The sequence below is a fragment of the Rhinolophus sinicus genome, chromosome 18 (genome assembly GCF_057876585.1).
Source record: "Rhinolophus sinicus isolate RSI-liver-muscle chromosome 18, RSI-T2T, whole genome shotgun sequence".
Lineage (NCBI taxonomy): Eukaryota > Metazoa > Chordata > Mammalia > Chiroptera > Rhinolophidae > Rhinolophus > Rhinolophus sinicus.
In genome coordinates, this window is record NC_142518.1 from 16104561 (window position 1) to 16131807 (window position 27247).

General features: G+C 41.5%; 1 pseudogene; it reads left to right on the top strand.

Moving 5' to 3' along the window:
- Positions 1–7992: 7992 nt before the first annotated feature.
- On the top strand, positions 7993–9090 carry LOC109435731 (actin, cytoplasmic 2 pseudogene; annotated as a pseudogene).
- The last annotated feature ends 18157 nt before the right edge of the window (positions 9091–27247 follow it).

The window sequence follows — 27247 nt, forward strand, 5'->3', positions numbered from 1 at the left end:
AGTATTTTCTTTTTATTTTGTTAATTTCACCCAGATTTTTTAATTAGATTCAGGTGTATACAACAATGTAATAGTTAGACATTTACACCCCTCACAAAGTGATAACTCCCCTCCCCCAAACTACTACCCCTCTGACATCGTATATAGCTGTTACAGTTCCATTGACTCTATTCCTTATGCTGTACTCCACATCCACTGAGTGTGTGTATATATATATATAAAATTATAGTTGACATTCATTATTATTCAGCTTCAGGTGTACAGTGCAGTGGTCAGGCATCTACACTATCCCTAAAGTGGTCTCCCTAATAAGACAAGTGTCCATCAGATACCCTACAAAATCTTTACATTATTGATTATATTCCCCAAACTCTTTCGTGTATCCCTGTCCCCCAGCTTTATTGAAACAAAATTGACATATGACATTGTATCAGTTTAAGATATACAATGTGATGACTGACATGTATACTTGTATGTTGCCAGATGTTTACCACAATAAGGTTAGTTAACATCTTTCACCTCACACAATTATCATTTTGTTGTTTGTTATGGTGAGGACATTTAAGATTTACTCTCATAGCAATTTTTCAAGTATACAATACAGTATTGTCAACTATAATCACCATGCTGTATGGAACTTATTCAACTTCTGACTAAAAATTTGAACCCTTTAACCAAAATCCCCCCATTTCTCCCACCCTACCCCGTCACAACCATCAATCTACTGTTTCTATGAGTTTGATGATTTTAGATTCCACATATAAGTGAGATCATACAGGGCTGGTCAGGACATGACCTAGGTTATGATTTTTAAGTCCTTTTTGGAAATTGCAGGATTATAAACTACAAAATGAATTTGGAGTTTTGACTTCTGTTTTCATTCAGAAGAATAATACAGTTACAGTGTAGTACTGTATCACAGACCACTCCCACAAGGGCTGGTACCAAGTCTGATTGATCTTTGTATTCCTAGCACCTGAAACAATGACTAGCACGCGATAACCCCTCAAAACATGCTTATAGGTGTTTAATAAGGAATGAAGTAACTAACCAATTACTTAATCAAACAGGTATCTAGAAACTGCCTTGAACTGTTTATTTGTCCTGTGTATTGATTAAATTAAAACCACAGAGTTCGGGGTATCAGCGATTTTCTGAAGCAGACAATGGTTCCCAGTAGGCAAGGAACATCCAGAATTTCTCCTTCTGACCATCAGTCAGTCGTTACCATGCCAGGTGAGTCAGGGATCACCAAAGCAAACAATGACACATTCAAATTGCAGCCCAGCTCTAGGAAACACACAGTTGCTACGAGCTTCTGCCTGACCTGAGCAAGTCCACCAAGGCCAGGAAGCTAAGCACAGTCCTAGTCAAAACCTGGCAGACAGTATTCCCATCTGTCGGCCTCATGCTACTGGGAGCCCTGCCCACATCTCACCCGGATGTGCACTGGGACCCTTGTTCCCAAGAGCATGGTCCTGTTCAGATGCCCTATATCTGCTCCTTAGGGCCAGACTCCTCGTGATTCCCAGTGTGATTGCTAACTGGCCTCTTACGTTAATCCACGTTATTGGGGTAATAGCAAAAAGTGCTAAGAGACATCTAGTAACTTTTTCCATCTCTCCACTTTCTGTAACATGGAGATTTAAACAGCTCTCTCTGCTCTAGGTACTTCAAAGAACAGAAGTGTCAGAGACAAGAAGAGCTACAAAAATATTCAGCCTCTTTGCAGCTCATCATCCTGTTTCTGAGAACTTATAAAAAGGAAATATTTCTTTTCTTTTTTTTTAATTTATTGGGGTGACAATTGTTCATAAAATTACATACATTTCAGGTGTACAATTCTGTATTACATCATCTATAAATCCCATTGTGTGTTCATCACCCAGAGTCAGTTCTCCTTCCATCACCATATATTCGATCCCCCTTACCCTCATCTCCCACCTCCCATCCCCCTTACCCTCTGGTAACCACTAAACCATTGTCTGTGTCTATGAGTTTTTGTTTCTCATTTGTTTGTCTTGTTCTTTTATTGTTTTTGGTTTATATACCACATATCAGTGAAATCACATGGTTCTCTGCTTTTTCTGTCTGACTTATTTCGCTCAGCATTATAATCTCAAGATCCACCCATGTTGTCACAAATGGTCCTATTTCATCTTTTCTTACTGCCGAACAGTATTCCATTGTGTATATATACCACAACTTCTGTTGGTGGGAATGCAGACTAGTGCAGCCGTTATGAAAGGCAGTGTGGAGGGTCCTCAAAAAATTACGTATAGAATTGCCATATGACCCAGCAATCCCTCTCCTGGGTATCTACGCAAAAAATCTGAAAACATTTAGAGATAAAGAATCGTGTGCTCCAATGTTCATTGCAGCTTTGTTTACAGTGGCCAAGACATGGAAACAACCAAAAAAGGAAATATTTCAATCAAAAGAAAAAAAAGCTGTCGGCAGATTTTCATTGAAGTATTATATGTAATAGTAAAAAGTTGTATATAATCTAAATATTACATAATATGAAAACTATTCTTTAATTTATGATACATCAGCTCAGTACACTACTCTAAATTACTTACAATAATTATGAAGCCTGTCTAAAAATGGAAACATACATAGAGTGATAATTTAAAAGCAGAATTCAAAATTGTATCTATGCTCTGCCATCTGTTATAGTATTGTGAATATAAAGATTGGAAAAGAACATGAGATAAAATGATATCTGATGCTTTAGCCGTGTAGAATTATCAGTATTTTTTTATTCAGAGGATCACCGAATACTGCTAACAGTGAATCGTGAACAATATGTAACCTCTAAATCTAGTGTTACCATACCATCATTTTCTTTGTTTCAGTTAGCATACCAATTAAGAAACAAGAGAAAGAAACTGGAAAGCGATTTTGAGATTGCTATTTTGACCTCCATTTTCGTGTCACAATTCCTAGAGGTCAAGTACTACGTCATTCAATTTTGAAGTTTCTGTATAATCCAGTAGTGTCTCAGACACATCAAGTGCTCCATAAATATTGTTGAATCAAGAAAAGGAAGTTTCTACCCCACTCCACAAAAGAATTTGCAACAAAGTTGTGGAAAACAATCACATTAAAAGACAATCGAAAGAGTCTGTCTGAGTTGGATTTTTCCAGAAGCAGATTCAGGTACAAGTAGTTTACTTTGGAGATGATCCCAGAAAGCTCTGCTAAGGGTGACAGGAAGTGAGCCAGGGAAGAGAAAAGAAGCCAATAAAGGGTACATTACTGAGCAGGTTACTGCTGTGGACAATTGAGGCTCCATCCTGCCGGGTACCTCTAGGACAGCGGTGTCCAAACTGCGGCCTGTGGGCCAACTGCGGCCCGCGATCCATTGTTAATTGGCCCGCAGCAAATTCCAAAAATATATTTAGTTTACTTAAATAAACCAGGTGAGGCAATACGTACTTCACCTTGAGTGAGTGGCCCGGCTGTTTGTGTATTTTACCGCATATGGCCCTTGGTAAAAAACTTTGAAAGAAGTTTGGACACCCCTGCTCTAGGACATACAGTAGAACATGGCCTCAGAGCTATCCAAGCAAAAGGTGAGGAAGCTGTGGAATGTATGCATCAACTTGTCATCATTTTCTGAGGGCTGCTTCTGGCGCATTCACTTGCCCTGCACATGGGCTGAGTATAACCCCACCAGAAAAACCCCACAGGCAGGAAAATGACTGTTCCCAGCAAGGTGCCAATTATTTGTGTTTACAGGAATCAGCAGCGTGAGTTGAGGGAGCTGTATGACAGAGGTGCTGACATGTCTGCCTCAGGGGCTCTATGATAGATGCCAACGGGGCAGCTCAGACAGACAGATCAGCCTAGTTGCAGAGGAGGTAGAGCTTGAACCAATCCTTAACAGAAGAGCAGGAGGTGGATGGTAATCAGAAGCACTGTGTCAGAGGCTCCTGGGATATGCAAGTTTACCCACACCACACCTAGGCCTCGATGGGTGCTCAGAGCATGTAGTTTTGATCCTCTCCACAGTCGAGAATATGGAGAGCCTTGAAATTGCTATTCTGTGAGTGTCTTAACACTCTTAGTGGCAGAATGGAGAACGCCAAGTGGGAGCCAAGTCCTGAAGCTGAGGGTGTCAAGAGGTGCTCAACAGGCAAGAAGGAAAAGGAGCAGGTCTCTTCGGGGTACCATTATTATTCATTTCGATGAAACAGAGGAGAGGAAGAAAACAGGGCAAGCAGGAGGAATGGAGATTTGAGGGCTAACTAGGACCTCAAATCAAATTCCATCAGAAACGGGGGCCAAGGAGAACTGACTCTGGGTGGTGAACACAGAATGGGATTTACAGATGATGTAATACAGAATTGTACACCTGAAATCTATGTAATTTTACTAACAATTGTCACGCCAATATATTTAAAAAAGAAAAGAAAAGAAAAGAAACGAAACGGGGGCCGGCCCGGTGGCTCAGGTGGTTAGAGCTCCATGCTCCTAACTCCAAAGGCTGCCAGTTCGATTCCCACATGGGCCAGTGGGCTCTCAACCACAAGGTTGCCAGTTCAGTTCCTTGAGTCCCACAAGGGATGGTGGGCAGCGCCCCCTGCAACTAAGATTGAACACGGCACCTTGAGCTGAGCTGCCGCTGAGCTCCTGGATGGCTCAGTTGGTTGTAGCGCATCCTCTCAACCACAAGGTTGCCGGTTTGACTCCTGCAAGGGATGGTGGGCTGTGTCCCCTGCAACTAGCAACGGCAACTGGACCTGGAGCTGAGCTGCGCCCTCCACAACTAAGATTGAAAGGACAACAACTTGACTTGGAAAAAAAAAGTCCTGGAAGTACGCACTGTTCCCCAATAAAGTCCTGTTCCCTTCCCCCCACCAAAAAAAATAAATTCCATCAGAAACATGTGGAGAGATCTGTATTTAAGTACCTTGTGTGAATAGTGGTCCCTTTACATGTGAATGGAAAATGACCCTTGCCTACCAAGGACAGAAAACAAAGGGGAGAGAGGGGAAGACTTGGTAGGAGGTGACAACATGACCCTTACTTTTTCCTGCTCAGAAGCTTGGGGAGTGCCTCCCGTCCCTACCCCAGCCACCCACTCACATGGGAACCAACAGTCAGAAGGGGCTTGGCGACCAGTACTAAAGCCATCTTCTCCAAAGTTTTGACAACCCAACAACTAACGTGAGGAGTTCTGCAAGGAGACCCAAATCACGGTCACTTCACAGCGATCAGATCTTACTGTCTCCACAGCAATGCCAGGGCTTGTCTTGGGTAGGGAGAAAGGAGATGCAGGCTGCAGTGAGTCAGGTTCTAGGGGAAAATACTGAGTAAGACAGCTGTGAGGGCCTCCATCATAACCAGCTTCCTGAGCCGGAACTAGAAATCAGAACCTTCTGGTAATGGACGCTGAATTTCATATACCCCTGAGAACAGCTGTTGCATGCATTTCTTCTTCTTTTTCTAATTTATTGAGGTAAGATTGGTTAATAACATTATATAAATTTCAGTATACATTGTAATTTGGTATCTGTATACTGTATTGCGTGCTCACCACCCAAAGTATAGTTTCCTTCTATTACCATATATTTGACCCCCTTTACCCAATTCACTCTACCACTATGTTCACTGCGTGCATTTTCTTATTGTTTTTCTTTTCTTTTTTGTGTGTGCTCAGAGACCAATGCAAACATTTCAGGGACTTGGAAGAGTACGCTGTATCCTCCCTAATTCTAATTCCTGATGACTCCTGATCATCCTCAGATGAGACGTAGCGGAAAGAGCCTTGGACATATCATCAGCCTGGGCTCAAACCCCATTCCATCTGTGTCACTCCCTTCTGACTGTACCATTCCAGGCAAGTTAGTCAGTTCCTCACCTGTAAGACAGTGTCATCATGAGGCTTAGTGATAAATACTAACCTGGTCCCCACCACGTGTTAGGCCTTGTTCTCGTTGCTCATTCCTGTTGTGTAGGTACTAACATTACTGCCCTTGTATACAGAGGAAGAAATGAGGCACAGAGAGGGCATGCAACTTGCTCAGGGTCACATGGCTGTGAATTAGCAGATGTGAAACTTGAACCCAGGCCACTTACCTCCAGGGCCTGCCCTCTTAACCACCATGCTCTGTTCCCTCCCAGGAGGTGAAAGTGCCTGGTGAACATGCAGGTGGGACTCGATACTTTACTTTCACATTTTGAAAGATAATGTGGTGCAGTGAAAAGAACTCGGGCTTTGGAGTCAGACTAACCTGACTCCCGTTTCATTGCTGTGTGATCCTGGGTAAATAGATCATCTCTTTGAACCTCACTTCCCTAAAAGTCAGAGGACTACTGGGATATGTGAATTTACCTGCAGCACACCTGGCACTTGACAGGTTCTCAGATAAATGTATGTAGAGCCTCGAAATTCTCCTCCATGAGTGTCCTAACACTCTAAGGCTTTCTCCCTTGTAATAAACCAAAGGGGCAAACAAACAGGACAAATAAAAGCCATCAGGCATGGTATCTCAGGTTCTCCCTAAAAATTTCCTCGGATTTTTCCTGATGAAAGGAAAATACAAAATGTTTAGGGAGGCCCTCATCCCTAAATGTAATAAATGACACAAGTAAGACAGACTGGGCAGCCAGGGCGATAGGTGTCTTATTAATATAATCAGCTGGTACTCTGCCAAATTCCCCTTTCTCTGACTAAACCTACTGCACAGTTTATTTAACCTCTGAAAAACTATGAAATGCTGCATTATGATAGAGCATTTTTAAAATTTTTTATCTCAAATCCCAAATGCTTTAAGGCAAATCCACTTTCTTCTTTAATCTTTGAGTAATAAAATCATCATTCAAATCCGGGAAAAGCATGAGTTTCCTCTCCTTGCCCCCTTGTCTCTACCAAGTCATTTTACCAATTACTATTTACTGTAAAGAGCGGGTCTGTTGTACCTCTACATACAGAAAACCTTTTTACCAAATTGTTTTCTTAAAAGCACAGCATCTTGCCATAAAGGAAATAACTCCCAAGATCTGTTTTCATAACCTCTATTAGAATGTAAATCATAAGAGCAAATTTGTACTGACACAAACACCCTATAGGTTAAGTTGTTTACACCTAGCTAGAGATTATTATAAAACCAAGATCAAATTTGTCAGATTTGGGATAAGAGTCTAAGACTCAGGAGAAATTAATGGGCAATATTTTCAATGTATCCCCAGAACTCCCAAAGCTATATCTGAGGCAAGTATAAAAATCTAGAATTAATTTCATCCTGAAAATCAAAAGAGCTGAATTAATAATTAACTTAATAAATTTCAAAGCCATCTCAATTGCGCCTACAAATCTAGCACAGATTGAGATCAAACGTGGGACACAGTTTAATTTTCCAAACTATGAACCCAATGCTGGAGAGTGAAACTGTTGACCCACATATACCTATGAGATTAAATATCATTCACATCACACATTATCATCATCACATTGTCCTTTGCATGAGAAGTTGACACCTACCGACCCACTTTTAGTAAGCTGCGCTCTTGAAATGTTTTCTTTGTTAGAGTGTTGAACTTGTTCCAGACATCTTCACTCAATTCCAATTCTGATCAACATTTTCAAGGACACTAGCCAGAGTTAAGTGAGCGGCGAAGAACCAGAACAAAGACAACTGTTTCACCAGGGAATCAAACCCATGACTCTGACCCCATAAGCAGCTGAGCAGTTATGGTGAATCACACAGAAACCAGCAGCACAACTACTATAGAGCTCCTCAAGTATAACCTAAAGATCCTGAAGAAAGCTGGGTGAAGGATGTACCACTTTATCATTATTATTTCATAGCTGTGATTGGAACCATGTACTTAACCATGGGATATTCAAAAATCACAGGACACTCACTCGCCACAACCAGCTCGTACTCCTCGGCCTCTCACTACTCCATTGTCTACTCCTCCATGCCCTACGACCACTGCCTCCACCAACTGCAAGGGAAGAAGCAATCGCCATGCTTATTGACGAATGGCTCTGGCATGTGCAAAGCTAGTTTTGCTGGGGATGATGCCCCCTTGGGCCGTGTTCCCATCCATCATTCGGTGCCCTCAACACCAGGGCATTATGGTGGGCATGGTGCCAAAGACCAGCAACATGGGTGAAAAGGCCCAAAGCAAGCATGGCATCCCGACCCTCCAGTACCCCATTGAGCACAGCATTGTCACCAACTGGGATGACATGGAGGAAATCTGGCACTATATCTTCTACAACGAGCTGTGTGTGGCCCCTAAGGAGCACCCCATGGATGTTGACTGAGGCCTCCCTAAACCCCAAGGCTCACCGTGAAATGGTGATGCAGATCCTGTTGGAGACCTTCGCACTCCGGCCATGTACGCCTATGTGGCCATCCAGGCCATGCTGTCCCTGCACGCCTCTGGTCACACCACTGGTATTGTTACGGACTCTGAGAACAGGTCCACACACACTCTGCCCATCTACAATGGGTATGCCCTCCCCCACCCATCCTGCGTCTGGACCTGGCTGGCCAGACCTTACCGACTACCTCCTGAAGATCCTCCTGGAGCGTGGCTACAGCTTCACCACCACTGCTGAGCAGGAAATTATGCGTGACATCAAGGAGAAGCTCTGCTATGTCACCCTGGACTTCGCACAGAAAATGGCCACCACCGTGTCCTCCTCATCCCGGGAGAAGAGCTATGAGCTGCCAAATGGGCAGGTGATCACCATTGGCAACGAGTGGTTCTGGTATCCAGGGGCACTCTTCCAGCCCTCCTTCCTGGGTATGGAATCCTGCAGCATCCATGGGACCGTATCAACTCCATCATGAAGTGTGACGTCAACAACCAGAAAGACCTGCATGCCAACACGATGCTGTCTGGTGGGGCCACCATGTACCCTAGCATCGCCGATACGATGCAGGAGATCACAGCCCTGGCTCTCAGCACCACGAAGATCAAGATCATGGCCCCGCCAGAGCACGAGTACTCGCTGTGGGTGGGGGCTCCATCCTGGCCTCGCTGTCCACCTTCCAGCAGGGGTAGGTCAGCAGGAGGAACTATGATGAGTCAGGCCCCTCCATCATCCACCGCAAATGCTGCTAAGCGGACTGCGAATAGACGCATGGCATTTGCCACATGAGTTCATCAGAAGCATAATTTTGCCCTTGGTACATGTTTAATGCCCTGTACATATTTTTGATTTAAACCCCTAGTACACGCAAGTCAGTCACTTGGTGGCTGAAATGAGAACATGTTTATGTAAGAGAAATCCAGTGGTTTGATGAGACTCTGCGAGACCATGTGTTTCTTCACCTGGGCAGGGTATTAATGTACAAGAGCCACCTATTCCAGGATTTCTCTAGAGCTGGCAAGAGTCCTGAACCAGTTATCATTTCCATCCTGCCGGTCTTACGGGGTTGGGAAGGTCCAAGTTTTAGGACCCATTTTCCTTTCTTAGCTGATCTCCTGCCAGAACACCGTGGGTTGTTACTTGTCTTGAGCTGGAAAACAGTTTGCATTTACAACTGTAAATTTATTCATCCTTTTAATTTATATAACGTTTTTGAATGCAATTCTCAATTCTTTAAGAGATGACAACAAAGTTTGGTTTTCTATTGTCATGTGAGAACATTAGGCCCCAGCAACAAATCACTGTGAGTAGACTAGAGTGCTGCAGTAAAAAAAAGAAAAATCACAGCACAATAGATGAGCCCTAAATTTAATGAGGGATTTCAATTTATGGATCAACAGAGTGAAAAGCATACACTTACCTTAGGAAATAAAGTGCTTGTCCATCTCAAGTAAAGAGCATATTTTACCCAACGTGATGAGACCAGGTTTCAGCATAGCTCACTATGTTATTGTGAGTGTATTAATTTCTTAGGGCCACTATAACAAATTACTACAAACTTGGTAGCTTAAGACAACAGAAATGTATTCTGTCATAGTTCTGAAGGCCAGGAGCCTGAACTCAAGGTGTCAGCATGGCAGCTTCTCAGCAATCCTTGGAGTTCCTTGGGTTGTAGCTGCATCACTTCAACCTCTGCCTCCACTGTCACATGGCCTTCTTCCATCTGTGTGTGCTGACTCCCCATCTTGTAAAGACACCAGATGTTGGGTTGAGGGCCCACCCTACTCCAATATGACCTCATAGTAATTAGTTAGGTCTGCAAAGACCCTGTTTCCAAATAAAGTCACATTCTGAAGTTCTAGGTAGACATGAATTATTGAAGGACAATATTCAACCCATTACAGTGGGTATTCTCAATTTGTCAAAGAGGAACAGCTCTTACCAGATGGAACTCCTATAAGGCTTCTTGTTTCTATGTAAGGGTAGGACACTGCAAACTGTTTTCCTTCCAGGTCTCCAAACTCTAGTATAATCTGATAGTCTACAAAGTCCAATTCAAAATACTGCATTAAACATGTACGAGCTCTGCAAATTAAGTTCGTGAACTCACCCTAGGAAAAGTGCTAGATACCTCATTGCTGAATATCACTATAGTCACCTTCGAAGTACTCCCCTTGGGAAGCTATGCACTGACGCCAGCACCTAGTCCACCCTGCAAAGCAATTTTGGAACTCTTTTTCTGGAATGGCCATCAGAGCTGTCATCGTATTACCCTTGATGTCCTGAATATCATCAAAATGTCTTCTTTTCAATATTTCCTTTACCTTTGGGTAAAGAAAGAAGTCATTGGGGACCAGATCAGGTGAGTAGGGAGGGTGTTCCAATACAGTTATTTGTTTACTGGCTAAAAACTCCCTCACAGACAGTGCCGTGTGAGCTGGTGCGTTGTTGTGATGCAAGAGCCATGAATTGTTGGTGAAAAGTTCAGGTCGTCTAACTTTCTCATGTAGCCTTTTCAGCACTTCCAAACAGTCAACTTGGTTAACTGTTTGTCCAGTTGGTACAAATTCATAATGAATAATCCCTCTGATATCAAAAAAAGTTAGCAACATAGTTCTAACAAGTTCGTGAACTTAATTGTCAGGCCTCATATGCAATTTTTACCTTCTTTTATTTGCCAAGACATCTCAGCTCTCAGATAAAAGGTAAAATTGACATAGAAACCAGCAAAAGAAGCAATTTACAGCTATGATCCTTTTTGAAAATTGTGACCAAATATTAAGTAATTAAGCAATTCATACTAGCCGAACAGGAAGGTGATTCTAATGTTCAGCCAAATTGAGAACAACTCTAGAACAGTGGTTTTTCCAGTGTGACCCCAGACCATCAGCATCGGCTGAGAGCTCCTCAGAAGTGCAGAATCTCAGTCCCCACCCCCAGACCCACTGAATCTAAATCTTCATTCCAACATTATTCTCCAGATGACTCAGATGCTCTGTTCTAAAACTCTGATGCCAAAAGTAAAAGAGAAGTCTAAGCCTCCCATATAATTCAATACTTTCTGGCAGGAATGGGTATTTGTTTTGCTGAGGGTTGATAGGGAATGTTAAACACATACACACACGCGCATACTGGTCCTTTGCCTTCCCACAGAGTGTCAGCAGCTTTCCAAATGAACAAGCTGTTTCCATGACATCAAACCCTTAATTTGAAGCAGATATACCAACCATCCAGGAGTGTGATAGCACAACGCACCATTTCATATATATTTGATTTGTATTCTTAGTCTCAAACATGTCCTCCTTGAAAAAGAAATCCTTATGAAAAAAACTGGTATTTAGAGCAACACTTTAATTGACAAATGTGTCACCCTTTTTTTCTCCTGTAAGTAGGGCACTCTGAAGGATTCTGTGTTAAATCTCCTGTCATGGTTAATCAATCTGGGACAATAATATGAAATGACTACTAAAATAGTTATACAGTCCTAAGTATACGTTCTTCCCATTGAGTGAATGTTTTCCTTTTCCCCACCTCAGTTCCAGGCCATTCTATTCTTAACATATTCTTAAAGTCAATTTCTTCTTTGCTGTGGACAAGCATTTTTCTCTCACTCTTCTGAACAAATAATGGAAAAATCCTCCCTTTTGCTGTATGTGTACTTAACAATATCCTGACATGAGAGAGACAAACTCAGGAATGTGACAAGAAATTCATTTGCATTAACAGCAGCCTGGAAAGATGGTGAGGCAAGTCCTAGCCTCTCCCTAAAAATCCTTCCTTAAATGTTTATCTCCACAGTTTTTCCAAATTAATTTACTCAATCAACAAATTTAAAGGGAAACTACAGTGTGTTTAATGCCAACCAGTTTAAAAACAGTCAAGTCTATTCTGCAGGGAACAGACCGAATTCAAAAGTGCATAAAGGAACCATGTGTAAAGAGGGCGATTAAATAAGCACATACTCAATACAGCTTGCAGCCGCAGAACTACAGGCTCAGATGCAAATCAGCTTCACTGTGGAAGGTTCAGGCAGGAGCTGTTAGGAATTCTTCACGGCATTTTCTAGCCCATGACACCTACCAGGCTTTCGCCCACCTGCTCACACACCAAGTAAAATGCGAGAAAAACAGAGCGTTGCTTGAATGCATAATTCCCAAATGCTTAAGGCAACTAGATGTCTGAATTTGAGGGGTTTCAGCCCATTCCTTGCTCTTATGCTCCTGGGATTCAGCCATTCAATCCCAGGGCTGCAGGGTATGAATCATTGCCGTAAATCACCTTCGATTTCTAAATATATAAGGAGAGTTTAGAGGAAAAAAACAAGGTGACATTCTCTCCACAACCTTCAAGAACTGGCTGTGTGACAAGAGCCAGCGCCAGGGGAACCTAGCCATTGGAAGGAAGAGGCAGCCCAGAAAATCCCTTTGAGACAGACGGAGGGATAACAGGAAACAAGAGAACGGAGCCGGGAGTGAAGCACGGACTGACAAAACAGAGCTGAGCTTAGAGTTCAACCAGCTGTCTCGCGATCATTTACATTTCTCCGGGAGGCAGATGGGCTGCATTTTCTCCACAGGTGCTACAGCCACCTTCGCATCCTACCTCTCCGGGAGGAGGTGGCCTGCGTCCATCCTGCTCACTTCAGCATTGAGCACATGGACAAACACACAGGAGGCGTTCAATGTATATTTGTGGACAGAATGAGCAAATCAATCAAATAACTGATGAACTCCTGGAACAAAAAAGTTCCCAGCAAAGTTTATCAAATACTATTTTGGGGAAAGTATCATTAGAAAATGATACCTGTGTTCCTCTGGGGAACTGGAGGAAAGGGTTTGTTTCCCTAGACAAAATAAAATCATATATTGAAACGTAAGAAAAATTTTAAATCTCATTAAAGGAAATGATTGTGTTTTCCTAATAAAATATACGCAATATAGGTTGAACCAATCTGCAAGGAATTCAGCCAAGATTGTGTTTGCGTTTGTGTCAATCATTTATCCCACATTGAGAGCCTAGCTGAACAGAAAAGCTAAGCCCAGCTTACTGAGCTTTGATCAAAGTCCCTATCCTGCACTCTGCCTCTGTATTCCACAGTTACGTCAGCTTTTCCTGGTTCCTCGAATTCAAGCCCACTATGGCAGCTGAGGGTGGTGATGAGTAAATGTGCCTGGCTAGATGAACCAATCAGGTTCATGAACCAACATGCAGCAGCAATTAACAAGCATACGAAAAAGATACTGGGAAAGAGGGACGTCTTTAGCTTAACCACACACAGTAGAAATTTAAGAGGGAGTAAATCTTGGCAGTGTAAAAGGTCTGCTTGTTTTGCAGATGCTCTACTATGTAAGGGATCTTAATAGCTCTTATACCATCCTGCCCCCCTGCCCATGCCCCAGTAACAGAATAGATGGACCTAAACAGCTCACAGCCCACACAGTAGATGGAGAAGGAGAAGCAGGACCTGGTATGGAGGAGGTGGATGCCAAATGCTTTTACCTGCACTCAATTTCTATGGGAACCTGGGTTGCCCAGGACACAACAGCTTTGAGACACAAAAGTGGACCATAATCAAGTGCCGTGGCTCTCCAATACCTCTAAGGGGCACCACATGGGCTCTGCATTTGTCTTCTCTGCTACTCTCCCTGGGGGAGCTCAGCTATGGGCACCCCCAGAGCTCATGGCTTTGGCCCTCTGCCTACTGCAAGTCAGACAAAGAGGTCAGCTCCTCCCAGCAACAGGGACGACTGTTACAACTGCTGCCCAGGCCAGTGCCCTGACACTATGGCCTCTTGCTCTCACCTTTCCTCCCCTTGCCAGCACTTACACCTCTCCACCTAAGGGCTTTCTCCCAGTCTGTATGAGGGCCAGGTGGGAAATGCCTGGGAGATACGCCAGGAGCAATTCCCAGCCAGTAATGACTGAATGGGAGGGTGAAACCCTCAGCTTCCTTGCCCTATAGGGTGAAATAACTCTGAGACATGTTTTATATTATCTCTCAAAGGCCCCAGTAAGATCGAGTTTCAGTTAGCCAAAGAGGTGACCTGCTTGATGGTGTACCCTTTATTGGCATTTGTTACCAAATACGCTTTTTATTTTGTAACACAGGCTTCCTTTCCAAGCCAGAAAACACTCCACTGCTTTTGGGCCCATGCAGACAAGTACTGTGACATTACAATGTCCAATGAAAGGGGATGTGTGGCAGCTATGTCAGAGCCTGCCTGTGTCACCTCCGGCTTAAGCATTGTCGTGAGCTCCTGGCCCACTGCTGACTGCTAATACCTGCAGCTCTCCACCTGACAGCTTTCTTTGGTTCCCAGAGCCCACTTTGCTACCTGCAAGAGGCTGGAAATGGCAGGGAGTTGGTGCCCTCAGGAGCAGCCTTCAACCTATGACTGGAGGAGACAGCTCTGAAGCACGTATTCTATACTGGCTCCCCATGTTTCCAGTGGAATTACGCTCCCGTTACCCATGGTGCTAACTTGCTCCATAACACACCTTTAACTTCCCTAACTCACCTGTCCTGTCTCCTGCCAGTGCTTCTTGGGATCACCTTCCAAATTACAGCCATACCTCCTTTTATTGCACTTTGCTGTAATGCACTTTGCAGATGCTGTAATTTTTTTTTTAATTGAAGGCGAGACCCTCCACCAACAAAAAGATTACAACTCACTTTACTGCAATACTTGCTTTACTGAGGGAGTCTGGAACCGAATCCAAGGTATGCCTATAACTCTGAGGTATGCCTATAACTATTTGTACTGGAATCCGTGCCTCAGAGTATGCTTCTAGAGGATGATAGGCTAAGAGAGGGAAGACACGCAATTCCAAATGTCTGGGATTCTAAATGGCAAATAAGGAGCCAGAGAAGGACATGAAGTCTTAAGTCCCCAAATTCTGTTTCCTAAAAAGTTTGGTGTGAAGGCAAAATGAAGCCCTTGGGAGTCAAAGACCTCAGGTGTATTGACCAAAAAGTTAAATCTAAAGAAATATTTCTGAGCCCAATACTAGGTTACCAAAGATTCTCATCTAGCCTGGTCCTTCAGCATTTTCTATTGTATCTACTCCACAGAATTTGATGGATTTTCTAAAGGAACATTGTCTAGTCAATCCTGTAAAAGCTTCAAGTAGTAGTTAACATACAATTAGACAATATTAAATCATTGCACCCATTTGTTCTTTACCTTTCAAAGTGCACTTTAATAAAAATCACCATAATATCATTTATTCCTTTTATAAAAGTAATAGAGGCTCACTGCAGATAATTTGAAAACTACTGAACAAAAAGAGAAAATGAAAGTTCCATCACCAAAGAAATCCACCATTAAATTCCGATGTTTTATTCAACTCCTATAGACATAGATATAGATGTATAGATATTTTTTTGCAAAATTAGGATCATTCTATACAATATTTTTAAATAGCTGTAGTGACAGCTCTCAATTTGCCATTCTCATTAGAGCTGGAGACTCATGAATAATATCAAATCAACAAATAACACAGAGATAACAGTTTAGTGGTTACCAGAGGTAAACAGAGGAGGGGGAAGGTAGAAAAGGGTACAGGGAGTCAAATATACGGTGATGGAAGGAGAACTAACTCTGGGTGGTAAATACACAATGCAATATACAGATGATATACTATAGAATTGTACACTTGAAACCTATACAATTTTATTAACCAATGTCAACCCAGTTAATCTGTTAAAAATAAATTTTAAAGAAGTAAATAAAATTTAAAAAAACAATACCCCCAAAATCATTTTAGGTTTCTTTTTAAATCTCATCCCTCTCCTCTAATTTAGGGAAACAATTTTACATAATCTGATTTTTTTTAACCTAAGAAGGCTGATTAAAATATAACAACCTTTTCCTTCTCTGCCCATCTTTCTAAAACCTGTTAATGAAGAGTGAACCGGTCAATCAGCATGTGAGAGCAGAGAAAAGGAACAGCGGCCAAGTTGATGGAGATGATAACTAGCTTCAGATAATCAAGGCTGATTGTGCATTTACTTTCCCATGAACGTCTAAAGCTGTGAAGGGCAATTACCAAGTGCATGAAGTGGAGGGAGTTCTACGTTGCTTTTGTGTCTCTGATCATCTGTTGAGCTCACAGTCTCATTTGTAATCAGTACAGAGGAGGAAGAAGGCCCCCAACAGGTATGCCCCTGAATTTGGTGAAAGGTTGGAGAAAATATCCCCTCTGAAATAACAGTTAATAAGACCAAGCATTTAAAAGGTAGATGTCTCCCTAACAGATAAGTCATCTAAAAGATAACTTCTAAAGACACTGGTTGCAGATAAAAAAGAATGATTTGCTAAATCTCATAAAAAGGCTTCAGTTCTTTCCTACAATGAAATATAACTACTGGCAGATAAACTATAGTCTTGGAAACTAACTTCTCTGAGACGAGGAAGCGTATAAAGGCAGAAAATTGTGATAATCAAAAAGGGAGGACGAGGGCTGTGATGAAAATTAACACTGAATGAATACTATGCATGCATTTGGGGTACGAGCTTTATATCAGTGAAACTTTGAATTCCTCTGTGAATGCACTTGACTCTTTCTACTGTGCAGACGCAGAAACTGAGGCCTCAGAGAGATTCAGTAAAAAAACAGCTAGTACATAGAAGAGCTGGCATTCAACCCTCAACTGCCTTATTCCAAAGTGTTGGACAGTAAAATGTCAGCATTTATCAGAAATATTTCCAGCAAGAGAACGCCCTGATTCTCTTACCCTGTCATGGTTATATAGACCAAAATACTTTTACAACCAGCTACAAAATTTAACGGAAGTATTCCCTAAATCCACTCAACTTCTATTTCTCACCAAGAAAACATGTGATGTCCCCTCCTGAATGGATATCCCTGCTACAAACTACTGTGAGCCATTATCTTGCCAGAGATAGTTCTTAATGTAAACTCATAAACTGGAAATGTATTTGATTAGTGTAGAAAACACTGGATTTGTTACCCAACAACTATTTACTCCACTTTGTCCACCCTGCCTTTACCCTTTCTAACAGAACCTCTAAAACCCTGCTCTTCATGGTCACGTGCTTCACTAAATCAAACATACCCTGTTTCCCGAAAATAAGACCTAGCCAGACAATCAGCCCTAATGAATCTTTTGGAGCAAAAATTAATATAAGACCTGCTATTATATTATATTATATTACACTACACTACACTACAATACATTACATTATATTATATAAGACCCAGTCTCCTATTATTGTAAAATAAGACCGGGTCTTATATTAAGATTTGCTCTAAAAGACGCATTAGAGCTGATTGTCCAGCAAGGTCTTAGTTTAGGGGAAACACGGTAGGAATCCCATTCCTAACCAGGCAGCGTTTTAGGAATGGGCATGTAAGGTGGTTCTGACCAATGAGAGGGGAAGTATGCTACAGAGCTTATGGGAAAGTTTCTTCATTCTTAATGAGAAGCACACTGACTAGGGCTTCTTGAAGAAATTGCTAATTTCAAGTCTGGGGCAGAGAATGTACAAAGTAAGCCTGGGACACCTTGTTTGGTCAGAAAGCAAAGGAGCTTTCAAAGGAGAGTGGAGTCTTGAGCGGCCAGATGGCTCAGTTGGTTAGAGCTCGAGCTCTAAACAATAGAGTTGCCGGTTCGATTCCCACATGGGCCGGTGAGCTACGCCCTCCACAACTAGATTGAAGACAACGAGCTGCTGCTGAGCTGCTGTAGGGGTGGCCAGATGGCTCAGTTGGTTAGAGCGCGAGCTCTCAACAACAAGGTTGCTGGTTCAATTCCCACACAGGATGGTGGACTGTGCCCCCTGCAACTAAAGATTGAAAATGGCAACTAGGCTTAGAGCTGAGCTGCGCCCTCCACAACTAGATTGAAGGACAACGACTTGGAGCTGATGGGCCCTGGAGAAACACACTGTTCCCCAATATTCCCCAATAAAACTTAAAAAAAAAAAAGAGGAGAATGGAGTCAGATCAAAAGAATATAATAGCCACTAGGAAGGGTCCCCCCTGACCAAAATTGGGACAACTTGAGTATCAAAAGAATAAGGAGTATAATTGATTGAAACTTTTTGAATATACAAAAATCCACGAGCTCAAAATAATATTTTTAAAAAGAAAATCAAAACAAACTCAATTGTCACCATTACACCAAAGCTTATACTTTGAAATTAAGTATAAAAGTTAAGAGCTAACCATTCATGTATCTTGCCTTTGTAGTACTTTATAGTACTTCAGGGAAACCTAATAGTCCTAGTTGACTCTCATTTTTCCATAAGAATTTCACCTGATAAATATTTTGTTAACACTAATGACATAATTGATTCAGGCAACTATCTTCAGTGGAAGTTAAAACCATTAGGTAAAATGGCTATTGGCAAACTGTATATTACATCAGTGTCAATGTATCAAACCCCAAATTATTTACCTTATTTTGCATCACTAAGAATGGGGCAATCAGATATTACATGACTCTTAAAATGATACAATAAGTAAAGAACACCACCTATGAAGTATTTCTTCTATAAATGTTTGATCTGAATCTATACAGTTCCTTAGATCTAACATCCAGTTTGCAGGAAATATGAAAAACAGAAAAACACTTCAAAGAAACAACCAAAGTCTGAATTTGAGTGATTCTACAGAACAACAGGACTGGGTCTGTCAACATTTCAATTTTATTGAAAAAATGAGGGCGGTAATGTCCTGAATCCAAATTAAAAGAGATTTAGGAGATATAACAATAAGTTGTAATGACTGATCCTTGACTGGATTCTGGTTTGAACAAAGCAGGCATAAATGACATTTTGGGAAAATTGTGAAATCTGGAGAGACCCAAGATGGCGGAGTAGATAAACACTGTGCCTGCTGCCTTCCGTGAACACATTAAAATTACGATTCAATTATAAAACAATCAACCTGGAGAACCATCTGAACACTGGCTAAACACAAATTTTGTAACTAAGGATATAAAGAAGCCACACCGAGATTGGTATAAGGGGCAGAGACAGGAATCAGGCTGCTCCGAAGCCTCTGTGTGGTGGTTGAAAATAGGGAGGGATACCTCATCTGTAGAGGTTTCCCCCCAGAGGAGTGAAGGACCCCAGTCCCATTCCAGGTTCCCTAGCCTGGAGTACTGCTGCCAGGATGAGGAGCCCCCACATCTGACTAAAAAACAGTGGAAATTCCAACTATCTGGGTGGGAAAGAAGGCTGAGGGAAACCAAGACGTCCTCTTATACAGTCCTCGCACAGACTCACTTACACGCAGACACTCACCTTGGGCTCCAGTGGAGGGATGCTGACTCAGGGGACGTCAGAGGCATACGGGGAGCAGACTAAGGTGTGTTGCTTCAAGGCCAGGGCTGGTTGACAGTCCCACTTTCTCTGTGAAGGGTCTTTTTCCCATGCAGCTGGCAGGCAGCCACCATCTTTAATGTGTTAGCCCCTCCCCTTACACTTACAGCCAAATCTGAATCTGATTGGTCTGGTGAGCTCTCGGGCTCTGTCATGCTAACTCACTGGAATCCCACCCCACCCGACACCCCCAATGCCAGAGGTACTTTCTCCTCAAGCAACCAGCCCCACCTACATTGCATACTTTCTTGGAAAACTATCAGAGTCCACAGGCCCCAGGTGGGCAGCAACTGACCTTGATGCAGTCTGAGACTTCTGCTGAGTAGCTCCAAACAGCACTGGCACCAAACCAGAGTCTGCATTAACCTGGTGAGCACAACACTTCCCATGGTAGTGGCTCCCTGAGACCCTGTCTCACCCAACTTGCATACCCCATGAGGCTTTCTCAGGGACTGAACTTCAAGGGAGCCGGCAGGTGAATGAAAGACTCAGGGTGTCCTGGCTTTTTGCGGAGCTACCCCAGGCCTAGTACTAGAGTTCTTCACCACCAAACCAGTATTACAAGGAATGTTAGAGGGCCTTCTTTAAGGGGACGGGGCAAATCAAAATTATGAATAATAAAATGGCAATAGCTATATATCTAGCAACAATTACTTTCAATGTAAATGGATTAAATGTTCCAATCAAAAGATACAGGAGGGCTAAATGGATAAGAGAACAAAACCCTTACACATGCTGCCTACAAGGAATCACTTCAGATTGAAAGACACACATACAGACTGAAAGTAAAAAGATGGAAAAAGATATTTCATGAAAATGGAAACAACAAAAAAAGCTGAAGTAGCCATTTTTTTGAAAAGCTGACTTACCAGACAAAATAAACTTTAAAACAAGAGACAAAAAAGGACTCACTAGTCCCACTTCTGGGTATTTATCTGAAAAAAAAACAAAACGCTACTTTAAGAGGACGTGTGCATCCATATGTTCATTGCAGCATTGTTTACAATGGCCAAGATGCGGAGGCAGCCTGTGCGTCTGTCGATGAATGAATGGATAAAGAGGGGGTGGTACATAGATACAATGGAATATTGATCGGCCATGGATGGGGATGGGTTCTTGCCATCTGTGGCAGCACAGATGGACCTGGAGGGTATTGTGCTGAGTGGAGTATGTCAGACAGAAAGACAGATGCAGTGTGACTTCATTTATATGTGGAATCTAAAGAACAAAATAAACAAACAAATCAAAAACAAACTCATAGATACACAGAACATTTTGATGGTTGCCAGATGGGAGGGGGGTTGGGAGTGTGGGTGAAAAAAGGGGAAAAGAAGTACAAATTGGTTGTTACAAAGTCATCATGGAGATGTAGGGTATAGCATAAGGAATATAGTCAATAATATTGTAATAATTAAGTATGGTGTCAGATGGGTACTAGATTTGCTGGGGTGATAGATGGGAGGTGGATAGGGGGCAGGGTGAAAAAGGCGAAGGGATTAAGAAGTACAAATTGGTAGTTACAAAATAGTCAAGGGGATGTAAAGTACAGCATAGGGAATATAGTCAATGATGTGGTAATAACTGTGTATAGTGCCAGGTGGGTACTAGGCTAGTCAGGGGGATCACTTCTTAAATTATACCAATGTCTAACCACTATGCTGTACACCTGAAATTAATATAAAATAATATTGAATGTCAACTGTAATTGAAACATTAAAAGGAGGGAAGGTGAAGGGCAATAAGTGGTCCAAATTTCCAGATATAAAACCAATAAGTCATGGGATGTAATGCACAGCATAGGGAATACAGTCAATAATATTTAATAGCATAGTATGGTGTCAGATGGTTGCTGGACTTATCATGGTATCACTTCTTTAGGTAGATAAATGTTGAACTATAGTGTACCCCTGAAAAGCATATAATATTGTATGTTAGCTATATTTTTAATAAAAATCTTAAAAATGAAAATTGTGATATCTGAATATGTACTGGAATGTTAGATGCTATTAGGGAATAATTATTAAATTTAGGTATGGGAATGCAGATTGGTGCAGCCACTATGGAAGGCAGTGTGGAGGTTCCTCAAAAAATTACGAATAGAATTACCATATGACCCAGCAATCCCTCTCCTCTGTATCTACCCCAAAAATATGAAAACATTTATCCATAAAGATATATGTGTTCTGATGTTCACTGCAGCTTTATTTACGGTGGCCAAGACATGGAAACAACCAAAGTGTCCTTCGATAGATGATTGGATAAGGAAGTTGTGGTATAGATACACAATGGAATATTATTCTCCTATAAGATGAAATAGTGTCATTTGCCACAACATGGATGGACCTTGAGATTATTATGCTAAGAGAAATAAATCAGAAAAAGTCGAGAAGCATATGATTTCACTGATATGTGGGATATAAAACTGAAAGCAACAAAGGAACAAGACAAATAAATAAAAACTCATAGACACAGGCAGCAGTTTAGTGGTTACCAGAGGGTAAGGGAGGAGGAGGTGGTAGATGAGGGTAAACGGGATCAAATATATGGTGATGGAAGGAGAACTGACTCTGGATGGTGAACACACGATGTGATATATAGATGATGTATTACAGAATTGTGCCCTTGAAACCTATGTAACTTTACTAACCATTGCCACCCCAATACACCTTAATTTTTTAAAAAGTAGGTATAATAATGTGATTAGCTAGGGAAATACCCTTATTTTTCAGAGATACATTCTCAAGAAATTCCATGATGTCAGTAATTTAAAATTATTCATCAAAAAAATAGATGAAGCAAATACATCAAAATGTTAACAACGATTACATCTATGTAATGCATATGGATAATTTTATATTATTTTCTCCACTTCTATGAGCAGCTGACCTTGAAACAGTCCAAAAAAGAATGATGAGTCTCTCTTCTACTGGGTAATTTCTGTGTCTGCATGTGATCGCAGAAACTGAGGCAGCCCTCTTGATACCATCAGGAGAGCAAAGCTGGAGAGGAAAGCCGGCATGCTGAGGATGGAAGAGCAGGAAGATGGCAAACCTGGGTCCCTGATGACATTGCTGAGCCACTGCATTACCCAACTCTGAAAATGTACTGGGCTTCTTAAAATGTGACATAATACATTTTTCTTATTATATATGTCATTTGGAATTGTATTCAGTTACTAATAGCCAAAAATATCCCAACTAATACAGTTACTGAAAATCAATTTCCGAGTGCCCCGTTCCCATTTCTTTGAATGCTCTTCCTGCAGATAATCTCACACTTACTCCCTCGGTTCCTTCAGGACTCTGCTCAAATGCCACTCTGTATAAAACAGCCGTCTCCCTTTGTCAGGGTATACTGAAAACCTGAAGCTCTTCAGCAAAGCGAAGTCTAGACCTCGGATCCATGTTGACCACACCAATGTGCAAACACTTGAAAACATCCAGAAAAAAATAGTATCCTCCTTTAAATCTTCATAATTTTTAATTCACTCATTTCTTTTAACACTTATTCTACTTTATTATGCATTATGGGCTCTCGTGGACACACCTCATCTCTCCAACTAAATTCCAATGCTGAAACTAGTTTGTACTAGCTCTTGACAACCAAATGTGCATCTCTCTCTCTGCTTTCGATGAAGTCATGTTGGTAGCATGAAATGGGCCATAGTGGGTATATTTACACCATGGAAACCAGCAAATGCTGCAAATCAGGGCTTGCCAGCCACTGGAGTTCCACCTGTTAAACATTTACCAGCACACCACGATTCCATGTCTTATTCAACTGTATGTTCCTCAGATTACACAGCACAATGCCTTTTATTTATTATTTCAACAAATATTTATTAAGAGCCAACTATGTACCAGGCAAATGGTCCCAGCTCTTGGGATATGAATAAAACAGACAAAGTCCCTTCCCTTTAGAGCAGGGGTGTCAAAACTTTTTTCAACGTTTTTTACCAAGGGCCATATGCGGTAAAATACACAAACAGCTGGGCCACTCACTCGAGGTGAAGTATGTATTGCCTCACCTGGTTTATTTAAGTAAACTAAATATATTTTTGGAATTTGCTGTGGGCCAATTAACAATGGATTGCGGACTGCAGTGCGCCCGCGGGCCGCAGTTTGGACATCCCTGCTTTAGAGCATACATTCTATGGTGGGAAATAAGCAATAGCAAATAAGCAAATAAACATATACAATGTCAGGTGCCAAAAATGAAAAATAAAAGCAGGGTAAGAGAGCAGAGAGAGACCAGGGTTAGGTGAAGAGAGACTGCTATTTTATACAGAGTGGTCAAGGTAGGCTTCTCTGAGATTAAAGAGGACAAGTAGTAGAAAATGAGGTCACAGAGGCAAGTAACTACATCGGATCATGTGAGCCTCGGTAAGAACTTTAGGTTTCATTCTTAGTGATAGAAAGGCAATGAAGACTTTGGACTGTGAAAGTAACATGATAAGTTGTGTTTTAAAGGGATCATTCTGGCCGCTAGACTGGAAGGGATTAAGAGAAGAAGTAATCTAGGTGAGGTTTGACAAATAGGACAACCACATTAAGTTGTTAATTTGCACATGACACAATCGAGTCATTTATGAGGGGTGCTATTCACAAACTAGACCTGTAACTCTTATGAGAACTGTAGGCAAGTGTGGGGATTCCAGGTCTCCTGGCTGAATCCCTGGAGCAAGGGGGAACAGAGCTTCCTGTTACATAAACCCACCCAGGCATGCGGCTTTGCATCCACTTGGCAAGGGACACATGCACATACTCACAGGCACACGAGTAGAGGCCCCATGCTCCTCCCCCCGCCCCCTCCTTCATTCCTGAGCCACGTCCGGGGTTGCCTAAGCCATCCAGAGGGATCAGCCACCCACAATCCCTGGACCAAGCACTTCAAGTTGATCAGTAATATGCTGATATAAAATTTTTCATTTGAAAGTTGCTAAGAGAGTAGATCTTAAAAGTTCTCATTATAAGAAAAAAGAAAATTTGTAACAATGTGTATTTTATTTCAGCAGAGCTATTTCCCTTTTAGGTTCTGAAAATTTTTTTAATTAAAGGCAAAATATGACATTACCTAGAATTCTAGCCTTGAAACAGGAAGTTATCTAGAATTTCTTTGACAAAAATGCTTTTACAAGATGAGTCTTTTAAAAAATTAGGTTAAAAGTAATATAACCAATCCTGAATTCCCTACCTAGGAATTTGTTGCAAGAACATTCTGGCGATGCACACAAATATTTATATACAAGAATGTTTGCTGCAGTTTTAGTTAAAACTGAAACATACTAAAATAGCCTAGATGGCTAAAATTAGAAAAATAACTTATAGTTAACCATATTATGAAAAATATGCAGCCATTAAAAAGCATGCTTGAGAAGAAGATATATTAGTGTTGGTGCAAAAGTAATTGTGGCTTTTGCAATTATTAACCTCTTAAATTGCAATTACTTTCGCACCAACCTAACATATAAGATGGGAATCTGGACACAGACACACCAGAAGGATGCCATGTATAGCCGGAGGTAGAGCCTGGAGAGATGTGTCTACTAGAACCTAGGAGAGAGGCATAGAACGATTTCTCTCTCAGAGCTTCCAAAAGGAACCAGCCCTGCTCATACGTTGATTTCTCATTTCTAGTCCGCAGAACTGTGAGAATAAATTTTTATCGCTTTAAGACGATGAGTTTGTAATTTGTTATGGCAACCCTAGGAAACAAATACAATGTATATATAATATCATACAAAGTTTAAAAAGTACAATAGAAATGGGTGTACAGATGATCATAATGTTGTTAAAATATGCGTGTATATGTACATGGAGTGGACATCAATAAGGTTAAAGGTCTAGCTCTCCTCTCCTCTCTATGTCCTGCTCTTTCCAATCCCAGCTATACTGTGCCAGGAGGAACAGCCATGTTATCACGTGATCTCACCTTCTGGCCACACGATTGATCCAGAAGAGGGCACCTGACCTAAGCTGAGCCAATGAGCCCCTTCCTCAGGATTTTTGAATTTGTAATGGAGTCATACATTTCTAGTAGCTGAACTTGTAAGAAGATGTACAAATGTAGAATTGTCTGCAGCTGACAGATGAGAGATGGAGGAAAATTCTTTAGCGTATTCAAGTTGTTCTGAAAACCCATCTCTGTCATATCCTTCCATCATTCCTTCCTTGAATTTTGTTAGCTAAACGGTATTCTTTGAGAATATTCCCATTTCTCTTAGGATTGAGCCACCTCCAGCAGGCCTATTAAGAACACCATCAGTTCATGCCAAGTCTGCAAATGAGGCAGATATGCTGGGGTGACACAAAGAAAAGACTTCCACTGTTCCTACTAGCAAAAGTGTTGCTGCTCATGTACAAGAAAAGCAGTTGGGACTACTTGTCCTGGGCAATCATATAAGAAAGCATCTGTTTTTTTCCCCTGTCCCTCCACTCAAGTCCAGCACCACGGGTGCAAACACAGAGAAAGCGGCAGGAATGTGCATCTCTGTATTCATTATATATTTTTTAAATGTTATTTTAGACAGTGGAAATGTAATGGCTGTGTGCGATGTCAGAGGGGTAGTGGATGGGGGAGGGGGGTTGTCACTGTCTGAGGGATATAAATGATAAATGTCTAACTATTACATTGTTTTGTGCACCTGAAACTAATTAAAAATGTTTAAAAAATTAATAAATCACTACACATATATATGTGAAAAAAAAGTTATTTTAAGAAAAGAATGACGCCACACAGAAATAATCAAAATTCTTAACCGCTTTCATACTCTTCACCTCCTCATTCGCACAAAGGAAATTTTGGACTTGGGAGAGTCTTCATTAGAACAAACCAAGAACCTACCTCCTTATGTTTTATATGGTTCTTGAATGACTAAAAACCTTTGGCATCAGGAATTACACATTATAAAGAATAAGCTGGATACAGGGTGGGAAGTGTAAAACGATGTTAATGCACGGAATGAATAAACGTGTAAAGGTCATCTCAATAGATGCAGAAAAACTATTTGACAAAATTCAACATCTATTCATGGTTTAGGGGGAAAAAGCTCAGCAAACTGGGCATAGAAGGAAACATCCTTAATCTGATAAAGGGCATCTACGAAAAACCTGCAACGAACATCATACTTAATGGTGAATGGCAGGAGCTCAGCTGGGCTAGAGAAAGCTGAACTACCAGGTGTCTCGAGTAGAGGATTAAAGAAACAAGCCAAAATGAAAGTAACAAAAAAGCTTTTAACCACTTACTGCGATAGTGTAAGCAAAAGGCTAAAACCAGAGAAAGTACTGACTCCCCCACCCTCAATCCCCACATTTATTTTTCCAACCAGTTGAGGGTCAGATAGATCAGCATCAATGTGGGGGAGGGTTGTCTCACTGTTTCCTGATCCCAAACAAAAGACTCGTGCAGTTTCATGGACTCTAGCCAGGGGCAAGAAGAAAGGGGAGGGCTAGGCATGGAAAACTACTGAGTCAGAGTGGGGAAAAATGTCTTCAACCTTTCCCTTTACACCCTTCCTCCATAAAAGGAGGCCTTCACAGAAGATCCTGAGTAGATC